Consider the following 10531-nt stretch of genomic DNA (forward strand, 5'->3'; position numbering starts at 1 on the left):
GATACAGGAGGATCTAAAATAGAGAATTGTGGCTCTTCAACAAATTTGTCTAAGAGAATTTTCCCAGTTGAGTTTTCAAATTTAAGTACCCAGTTACCAACCCATACCCAAGCCAATGAAACAGAGGTCTCTGAAGTGAGATCCTGAGCATCCCTGTGTAGAAGCATGCCTGGTAATTCCACTGTCAACTTAGGTTTTAACCCCAGTGCTCCCAGCTTTTCAGCTGTACAGAGCTTCTCACGTCATCTTGGACAGCATATCCAGATTTTTATGTTGATAATTAATTGTTAAATATGCGTACCCTATAGTCCCTTTATTATTCTTACTGTCTCTGTTGTACAATTAAAAAGAAATAAGAGATAAGTTGACATATATAGGCACAAGTAAAAGAAATTTAAAAATACGCATATATCATGGGGTTTTAAAGTGCTTTTTAACTAAGTGCTTACCTCTAACTTCTCTACACTTAGTGGGATGATCTTAGAACTATTATTCTAGTCTTGTTCCATAGGTAACATGGCATAATCGTCTAGTCAGCAACTGTTTAAGTGATTCTGAAAAGTAAGTTTGTAAACTCACTGTCACAGATCTACAGGAGAAATGAGTCAAGCTGACTACTGTAAGAGAACAATATGTTGAAACAAATGCATGGTGGTGTTTGTAAGAGTTCCAAGGTCAGCGAAGTGGCCATAATAGTTTACAAATCCAAAGTACTTCCCGTCAACAGAACATGTTAAATATGTCTATTTGAGTGGAATCAGCAGAGGCTAGCAGAATGCAGAGGAACTGAGCCGCTGCGTAATGAGAGCTGTCCTCAGGATTTGGAGGAAACAATATGGGTTTGGCACTTAACAGGAAACAATGTTGGAAGTTTAATTGAATTGAATTTTATCTGTGTGGTTTAATTTTGACACAGCATCATGAAACACATATACTTCTTATCCAGTCCATAGATCCAGTAGCACAGCCTTAATGTCAATAAGACACTTGACCGTGGCTGCAGAGTGACATGTGCAAATGTCATCATTTAAACTCAGATGTCCTGTCATGCTGCTTTAAAATAATAAGGGGGTGAGAGAGATGGGGTAGTTGTTAAGAGCACTTAACTGTTCTTTCAGTGGATCCAGGTTCAAGCACCCATCACAGCTGCCTGTAATTCCAAAGGATTCAATGTCCTCTGCTGGCCTGCAGGGATATCAGCTTGCACCTGGCACACATAAATACATGCTGTTTAAAACACATATGAAGGTGGGAGAGGAGGAGGGTGGAAGGGAAAAAGGTGCGAATTTGAGTAATAGAAGACGATAAAAACAACAGTAAGACGGCAAACAGCCACATGTTTGCAGGCATCTGTATTCAAGGCTTCACTTGAGCTCTCCTAATCAATCGTTTTGACAACCCTTCCAAATATTAGTATTGACCGAAGACAGAGAAACTATAAGTCAGCATTTTCTAGAGGCAACTAGCAGAACGAAGTGCTGCTAATTCACACAAATGGATTAATGAGAAGCTGTGGAATTTGTGAGCTGGCTGGAGAGTGGGTCTGTGGGCTGTGCTTTCATGAATTAAGCCGTTACCACACAACAGAATTGGGTTAGCAATGCCATGTGCTACTTTTGCCATTGTGATCATGAAGCTGTGTGCTAAACTGTTGGTGTTTTTTCTTCTTTGGGGTTCTGAGAGTTCAGTCTCAGCTGTGAGCAGACTATGTGAGCACTGTGTAAGGTCTAACTCCCTCTATCACTTACTTTCGACTGAATAGTTTTTTTTTTTTAATACAACCAATAATACATTCAAGACTTATAAGCAAGGAAAAATAAAAGATAAAATTTTATACATTCTTGAGGAGAAATCAATTTTATAATGTTAGCTCATGGTGTCCATCACAACTAAGGGCCAGAGAGTCAGTGCCATACTCTTAGACAAAGAGTTGTAATGTCACTCAGTTGAAGAGCTTACATGTGGGAAGCCAGAGGGAAGGCAGAGGTACACAGTTGAAGATTGGTTATTTCCAGCTCTCAATACATTGTATATACCAACAGATTCCAAAAGAGAGATAATCTGAAGAGATTTAATTTAACCAAGAAGTATTACCCAATTAAGAGATACAGAAAAATCACTGAAAAGAATTAGGCTACTATGGAAAAAATGTTTGTGTTTGGACAGAAATTGAGTTAGTATATAATGAACATGAGGATGATTTAAAGTACCATAAATGTAGGTAGATGGAAATATAAGACAATCTTTGCAAATGTCTTCAATGATTCACAGTTAGATACTTGTCTGCTAGAGCAACACTGGAAAAACAAAGTTTGTAACATGTTGTTAAATTTTTCTCTCTAGATATTTAAAACAAACAAGGATGTATGACCCATAACATCTAGGGGAAAATTCGCAGAAGTAAAATCAAACTGGGGCTGAAAAAATGGCTAGATGACAAAAGCACCACATGTTCTTCCAGGACACCCTGGTTCAATCCCCAGTACCCATAAGGCAGCTGACATAGGCAGCAAATCCTGGATCATTCAGCATCCTGTCTGGCCTCTAATAAAACGAAAAAACTGGCAGAAGAGCTGGACAGTGGTGGCGCACGCCTTTAATCCCAGCACTTGGGAGGCCGAGGCAGGTGGATTTCTGAGTTCGAGGCCAGCCTGGTCTACAGAGTGAGTTCCAGGACAGCCAGGGCTACACAGAGAGACCCTGTCTCAAAAAACAAAACAAAACAAAACAAAAACAAAAACAAAAGATCAAAAAAATGGCAGAAGATAATAACATTGTTATTTAATGACACTTACTATATATGTGTTATTATAGTCTATAGGAATGTATTAGAAATCTGTTAAAAATCTTAAAGCAAATGAGAGCAGTAATAAGAAAACAGATTTAAAAATAAATTGAAAATAATATAACTAAAAAAATAAAGCTATACAAACCTAAGTAAATATAAAGATTAATGAAGTCCTTACCAGTAAGCTTAATAATGTTTGTTACACATATATTCCTTAGTTTCCTGTTTTAAAAATGAACTGAAGAAGTAGAAGATGAAGTTACTTCCTGTGAACTGGATCAGTTGCATTACAATTATAATCAATTTTCTAAGTAAAAGTTCAAGATCAAATGATAATACTCTGACAAAAATTGTAGAAGATCAGTTCTCAACCTGGGGGTTGTGACTCCATTGGAAGTTGCATATCAGATAGCTACATTACGATGCATAACAGTAGCAAAATTACAGTCCTGAAGTAGAAACAAAGTGACTTTATGGTTGGAGGTCACTACAATATGAGGATCTGTATGAAAGGGTCACAGCATAAGGAAGGTTGAGAACCTCTCCTCTAGAAGAAAAGAAACTTTTCTAAACTCAGTTTAAAGGCCACTGTTGTCTATTAAAGCTTACCAGTACATTCTTCATTAATTTTTGTTAGGTAATATTAGGAATAGATATCTGATATCTATACACACATATATGTATGTATATGCATATATATAGATACATATACATATATAATTATTTATATTTAGCAATATGAGCCAAATCTATCATTGTTTTTAATCAACATGACCATGAAGATAGAAAATTCAAACTTGTTTTCTAATGTAGTCATCTGTAAATAATTCCTTTTACCTATGGCCAACTGATTTCATACTTACTTTAACGCAATTCCCTTGGGAAGGATTAGAGCAATGCTCAGTGTGATAATGGAGAAAGTATGTGAACAGACCCTTTGTAAAAGTTGCTGTATTAGTGATCAGAAAGAAGTGCATACTTCACAACAGCAGGAAGATGCACTGAACTGAACTGCTAAGTTGGAAAAAAGACTAGCATTCCTATATAACTGAAGGTGGGTATCAACCTGAATGCCTAAATTTCGAAGGAGACTGTAACAAAGGCACAGAGTTTCTCGGAAAGTGAAGCATTGTCTTACACCATCAATTGGCCTCACAATAAAATAACTATGTTTACATTTTTAAAAAAAAATTAATCATGGATATTACTTGTATTTTTGTGATAGTTTGGATGATAAATGTCCCACATAGGCTCCATTATTTGAACAGTTTTAGTCCCCAGATAGTGGTGTTGTTTGGGGAGGTCTCTGTCCTGTGCCCTTGCTGGAGGAAGTGTGGCACTGGGTGCGGGATGGAAAATTTAAATCGTCCACCACTTGTGGTTTGAACTCTGCTTTGTGCTTCCATTTGATGATGTGAATTCTCAGCTACATGATCTTGCCTGTTGCTTATTACGATGCCTCCCTCCCAAGATGGGCCCCTATCCCTTCGTTCATAGATTTTGAAAGAATTATATTGAGTTAAAAGGGAGATTGAAATATCCAAGGGAGAGATGTACTTAGCTCCAAAATTATAGGTACAAAATCATTGACTCTCTTCCAAAGTACACGTATTTTAAAATGATCTCTTCTAAATATAGAATCTGAAGTAATACATGAGGAAAATTATAGTGTTTCAATTTGCATATTTTATGAGTGAACACCTATGACTTTTGCCTTATAAATATTTTATTTTGAAGAGAAAAATTCTCTTTGCATATCAGAGTATGTTGACTGAACATGAAACTCCAAGTTTAATTGCATTTTTACACCAATATTTTTCTCCTGAGATGCAGTTCCTACTGCTGTCTACTTGGCATGTTTGTGGGAACAGTAGCCAAACTATTAAAATGAAAAGTACATTTGGAACATTGCTAAGGATGGGTGAGATCCGAATTCTGAGTAGCATATTCATACTTACATAGTTCAGAAACCCAGTGTTTATAAAGTAGATAAAATTTCTACATGATGTCAGCTTTAAAATTTAGAATAAAAGCATAGTACGAAAGAAACTCAAAAGCTATGTTGTTTATACCTTTTAGATATATGTTTTCTTGTTTATTAAAATGAGAACTAAACAATTCATTAATAAAAATAGACATGCAATATTCTGAATGTGGCATCTTCATACATACATATTCCTGATATAAAACTAACTAAATTTCTACATCAGGGTAAATTATACCAACAAAATAAGTATTTTTAATATGAGACACTGAGAAAGAGTAATCATAGCAATAAATGTGAGAAACAGATCGCCTGTTTCATATGAGAGAGAAACTACTATATTCTTCCAAAATTATTCATCTTTTAATGATATTGCAGACCCAAGATCCTTGGGTCAAGCAGCAGTCAGTCAGTACATCATTTCGAATAGAGTTTTTATAAACATCTTCATGTATAAAAACTAAAGACTAGGGTCCCTTGGTATGAGCTCTTCTCTTTTTTATTATATTTTATTTAAAAGGAACTTAGGAGAAATATCTGATACTGAGTCCTGATGTATCACACGTGTGCATTTCCCATGAGAGTATTTCATTAGTAAATAATCATTGTGTGTGGATATAGCAAGGCTCAAGAGTTCCCAAAATTCAGAATTAACATAGAATCTCCATATTTTCTGAAAGCTTGTTTCAGACTGTTTCTTGACAAAACGTTGATGTGTTCAAAGATTGATAGAGTTAAAAATTCTATGTAGTGTTCATCACTTGCAGACTAGATTATTTTGCCTTATTTTTACATTTTTTACAGTTTTATATGTGAATATTGTACTTACAACATTTCCATCCTACCTCACTCCAACTTCTTATATTCCCCACTACTGTCTCTAATTCATGACCTTCACTTCTTTTACTATTATTATTATTATTATTTATATATGGAGAGTGTGTGTGTTTGTGTGTGTGTGTGTGTATGTGTGTGTGTGTGTGTGTTTGTGTGTGTGTGTCTGGTGAGCAGCTGTGGATTCTGGGTTTCTCTCATGATATCCATCTGCTATAGAACGAAGCCTTTTTCAATGGGGGAAATGAAAGAAGAACAAAAGAAGTGCTTGGTATCTGGTGACTAAGGTAGGACAGGTTACGGTTTGCTTCTTAAATGTCTTCCAAAACCTCACAGATGTTAAGTAGTATACAAAGAGGATAGTATTGAGAAATTGAGCCTTAGAAAGTGATTGGCTCTTTAGGGCTCCATTCTGACAAATACGTTAATCTGGTTATGCTTTTATAATTTTTGCTGGTAGTCTTTTATTATCATGACACAAGCTAGAGGCTTAAGGAAGAAAGGAATTTCAGTTAGCTCCATCCATGGAGTCATTTTCTCATTGATGTGGATGGACTCAGCCCAATATCACTCAGCCTGCAGTGAGCCACAAAGCAGCACTGCAAACCTCACTTCTCTATGGTATCTAAACTTCCAGGAGTTCTTGCCTCCTAGTGCCTGTTGATTTCTGTCTCTGATTTCCCTCCATGATGGGCTGTGATCAGGCTGTGTAAGCTAAATAAACCCTTTCTTCCCCAAGCTGCTTTTGGCTGTGATCTATCACAGCAATAGAAAGCAAGCTAAGACATGTTCAATGGGCATGAGGCAGGAACTCTGTTAGAAAAGTCACCTTGCACTTTGTTTCCCTAAACCATGCTCACTCCACTTAGTATTTCCTTCCATGGCTTTCTCCCTTGCCCCAGAAATCATTAACAGAAAAGGCTGAAATCCTGTGGTAAGATAGATCTAACTCCTTAATGTAGAGTATCTCAGATATTTTTTTCCACAGTGATAGAAATCTAATAGATCAAACTGCTTTTCTTATGTGCTGTAACATCTAGAGTACAAAATTATTAGGTCTATGTGGATATAATATAAATATCAACTAAAATGTAAACAGTTTGGGGTATGTGGGCAATATGGTCGTAAGGTGCCAAACTTCTAAGAACATATTAAAACCTAACCTTGATGCATCCACTATGCTAATAAGTATAGTGCTTACTCAGAAAACAAAAAAGTAGACCTTCCATGAGAACCAGGCATACCTCCTCCTGGCCATATAACCAAATGACTTTATATGATACACCAGAAATACATATCCAGACTTCTTACTGCACTTTTCACAGTGACAAAGAAATGGAACCGGCCAAGATGTCCAACAACAGAGGCATAGATTATGAAGATGTGGTATAGGGGGTTGAACTGGTGGCTGGGTGGTTAACAGGACTTGCTGCTTTTCAGATGGTCTGTTTTGGTTCCCAGCACTCTCCTTACAAGTGATTGCACTTTCAGTGACAGTGAACCCATCATTCTCTTCTGATGTTCAATGTCACCAGGCACACACATGCTGCCTATGCACACACAACACAGCTCAAAAACTTGTTATACTCATAAAACAGTGTGTATATGTTTGTGTGTGTGTGTGTGTGTATGTGTGTGTGATGTGGGGGAGTGCATGTTAAAAAATGTGCTACAAAGATATGATAGAATTGTATTTAGCAAAAAAAGAAATGAAATTTACAAAAAATAAGTGGCTGGAACATGTATGTTCAGTGAAGTAATATAGAAAATCAAACACTGTATGTTATCTCTTATAGACTGTTATTTATTTAAATGTACATTGTGAGTGTAGATAAAGGTCATGAAGCTAGAAAGGGGACCATGAGAGAACCCAAAATGTTTTAAGGGTTGGAGGTATAGAACATTTGTGATATGAAAGTGTTCTAAGAAGAGGACTTACTGGCATTGGAAAGGTATAGGGATACAGGAAGACAGGAAAGAAGAGTGGGAGAGTTCAGTAGTACACCATATGTGAAGGTGACGTAATGAAACGGATTGCTAGCATGTTAAGTAAAAATGACATACGGAAACAAAAACCAAAACTGTGTTTTATGTCTTTAGTGGTCTATCGTTTGTTCTAGTGATAGATACATATATGCACACATGGACACACACACACAAGAAATATGAATACATTCTGTATGTATAATATTTCTAATCATCCCCAGCACCATTTATTGGAACATTTTTTTCCAGTACTTGCTTTGATACCTTTGTCAACACCTGGAGCACCATAGCTACATGACTTTGCACTTCAGTCCTTTACTGTGTTTCGTTCTTCTGATGTCCATGGCCTTTGTCACTCCATCTCTGTGGTAAACATGAAGGGCAGACATTACCACATTTAGGAATTTTTTTCAATATATGTGGTATTACGTGTTTAGAATGTATTTCTATTTCTGTTAACCGTATTATTGAATTTTGATTGAGACTGCTTTGAATCTATAGCTGTTCTCTTGGAAACAGCATTTCACAATATTAGTTCTGCCAATCCAGCTGCAAGGGTGTTCTTTTTATCTTCTGGTACCTTGCTTGTTTCTTTGCTTCGTTATCTCAAAGATTTCATTATGAACATCCTTTACTGCCTCAGTTACGTTTATTCCTCGGAACTTACTGTTATTGAAACTAGTGGAAAGTGGAATATTTTCTTCAATTCCTGTCTCATGTGGTTTATTACTGTTATGTATAAATATACTTATGTCTGTGTGTAGCTTCCTGAAAATATTTATCAGTATTAAAAGTCTCTGGTAGTCTGTAGAATCCTGAAAAATTAGAATAGTTTCAGCTGCACATGGGAATTATATGACTTCTTGGTTTTTCCTATTATATCTATTTATCTTTCTTTTGTTTAACTGCTTTTGTTAATTTAAGCAGTATATTGAATGCGAGTTAAAAGAGTGGAATACTTGTTTCTCTTTTTTTTATTAGATGTTTTCTTTATTTACATGTCATATATCTCCTTCCCCAGTTTCCCCTCTGAAAAAAATAAAATAAAATAAAATTAAAATGAACAAAAAACAAACAAAAATGAAGAGAAACAAATAAAAATAACCCTCTCCCACTTCCTGGCCCTGGCATTCCTGTACACTGGAGTATAGAACTTTCACAGGGCTAAGGGCCTCTCCTCCCATCGATGACTAATGAGGCCATCCTCTACTACATATGCTGCTAGAGTCATTAGTCCCACCATGTGTACTCTTTGGTTGGTGGTTTAGTTCCTGGGAGCTCTGAGGGTACTAGTTAGTTCATATTGTTGTTCATCCTAAGGGGCTGCAAATCATTTAGTTCCTTGGGTCCTTTCTCTAGCTCCTTAATTGAGGACCCTATACTCAGTCCAGTGGATAGCTGTGAGCCTCTACTTCTCTACTAGTCAGGTACTGTGAGATCCTCTCAGAAGACAGCTATATCAGGCTCCTGTCAGCCAGCACTTGCTGGCATCCATAATAGTGTCTGGATTTGATGATTGAATATGGGAAGGATTCCCAGGTGCGGCAGTCTCTGGATTGTCCTTCCTTCAGTCTCTGCTCCATAGTTAGTCTCTGCAACTCCTTCCATGGGTATTTTCTTCCCCCTTTTAAGAAGGAATGAAGTATCCACACTTTGGTCTTCCTTCTTTTTGAGTTTCTTGTGGTTTGTGGATTGTACATTGTGTATTCCGATCTTCTGGGCTAATATCCACTTATCAGAGAGTGCATACCATGTGTGTGATTGGGTTACCTCACTCAGGATGATATTCTCCAGATCCACCCATTTCCCTAAGAATTTCATAAATTCATTGTTTTTAATAGCTGAGTAGTACTCCATTGTGTAGACGTCCCACATTTTCTGTATCCATTTCCCTGTTGAGGGACATCTGGGTTGTTTCTAGTTTCTGGCTATTATTAACAAGGCTGCTATAAACATAGTGGAGCATGTATCCTTATTAAATGTTGAAGCATCTTCTGGATATATGCCCAGGAGTGGTATACCTGGGTCCTCTGGATTGGCAGGATTAATATAGTAAAAATGGCCATCTTGCTGAAAGCAATCTATAGATTCAGTGCAGTCTCCATCAAAATTCCAACTCAATTCTTCACAGACTTAGAAAGAGCAATCTGCAGATTCATTTGGAATAACAAAAAACCCAGTATATCAGCAAGGCGGTGGTGGCACATGCCTTTAATCCCAGCACTTGGGAGGCAGAAGCAGGCAGATTTCTGAGTTCGAGGCCAGCCTGGTCTGCAGAGTAAGCTCCAGGACAGCCAGGGCTACACAGAGAAACTCTGTCTTAAAAGTACAAAAAGAAAAAAAAAAACAAAAAAATCAGGATATCAAAAACTATTCTCAACACTAAAAGAACCTCTGGTGGGATAACCATCCCGGATCTTAAGCTGTACTACAGAGCAATTTACATAAACCTAATTCTACCTCTTACAACAAAAACAACAGGAAGTAACAATTACTTTTTCTTAATATCTTAATATGAAAATTAATATTAACATATCCTAATCGATTGAAATCCAAAAATATGAGGAATTAGAAAATTATTGACTGTCATCCAATGGTCTCTCTAATTTGGTAATTGGAGAAATAGATCCAATATTATACAATCCATATACACTTTCAGCTTGTTTGTTTGTGACAGTGTCTTGCTGTGTACAACATAATGGTCTTGAGATCTTGTTTCTCTATCTTAGCCTCTCTATTAGTAGTATTGTTTATTTCATGTTTTTGCTCTATACTATGGTTTTCAGAACAGCTTACATATTTTAAAAGTATTTATATACCCAAAAGAAATGTAGACAATTAAATTGAGAGGTGACTTGTAAGAGAATAACAAAGAGTGAGACTGAATGCTTTGCTTGACGTTTGTAACTCTTGTATCAAGTTACCACAATACGAGCCAA

General features: G+C 36.6%; 1 protein-coding gene across 2 annotated transcripts in view; it reads left to right on the forward strand.

Moving 5' to 3' along the window:
• Mei4 (meiotic double-stranded break formation protein 4) overlaps positions 1 to 10531 on the forward strand; it is a 151663-nt gene that overhangs the window by 101200 nt on the left and 39932 nt on the right. The window lies entirely within an intron of this gene.

The sequence above is a fragment of the Mastomys coucha genome, unplaced genomic scaffold (assembly GCF_008632895.1).
Source record: "Mastomys coucha isolate ucsf_1 unplaced genomic scaffold, UCSF_Mcou_1 pScaffold23, whole genome shotgun sequence".
In the NCBI taxonomy this organism is placed as follows: Eukaryota; Metazoa; Chordata; class Mammalia; order Rodentia; family Muridae; genus Mastomys; species Mastomys coucha.